The sequence below is a fragment of the Triticum dicoccoides genome, chromosome 7B, assembly GCF_002162155.2.
Source record: "Triticum dicoccoides isolate Atlit2015 ecotype Zavitan chromosome 7B, WEW_v2.0, whole genome shotgun sequence".
In the NCBI taxonomy this organism is placed as follows: domain Eukaryota; kingdom Viridiplantae; phylum Streptophyta; class Magnoliopsida; order Poales; family Poaceae; genus Triticum; species Triticum dicoccoides.
This window is the reverse complement of record NC_041393.1, coordinates 765,240,033-765,240,596: the sequence shown is the minus strand read 5'-3', so window position 1 is coordinate 765,240,596 and position 564 is coordinate 765,240,033.

Here is a 564-nt window from a genome sequence, read left to right as displayed (position 1 = left end):
CGCTCCACCGCCGCCAACGGGCACCCCCCGCACCCTCCCCCGCTCCACCGCCGCCGCCGATGATATTTTCAAGTAACAAATTTGAACATATTTTTTAAAAAAATATTTCTGTTTTTATAAAAAAAATATTACTGTTATGATTTAAACAAGTTTGAACATATTTAAACACAAATAAATATCAAACAGGATTTAAAATGCATAAAAAAAATATTGGGGAGCCTGGGAATTGAACCCAAGACCTCCTGGTGTGGGTGCTACGTACTGACCAGTCGGGCTAGTGGGCAGGTTTCGTTGTATATAGGGTTCGGTGGTATATAACCTGACAAGTCGGGCTAAATTACTTATGGCGCACCCCTCGGTGGTGCGCCATTGCTATGGATCTACTTATGGCGCACCCCTGGGTGGTGCGCCATTGCTAAGCCTTCCCCCACACTAAATTAAAATCCCCAATCCCCTCACATTTCTCTCTAATCCCTCCCCTGCCCCATCTCCCCCCACACCGACCGTGCTCGCCGTGCTCGCCGTCCCCGGCCGTGCTCGCTTCCCCCGCCGCACCCAACCACC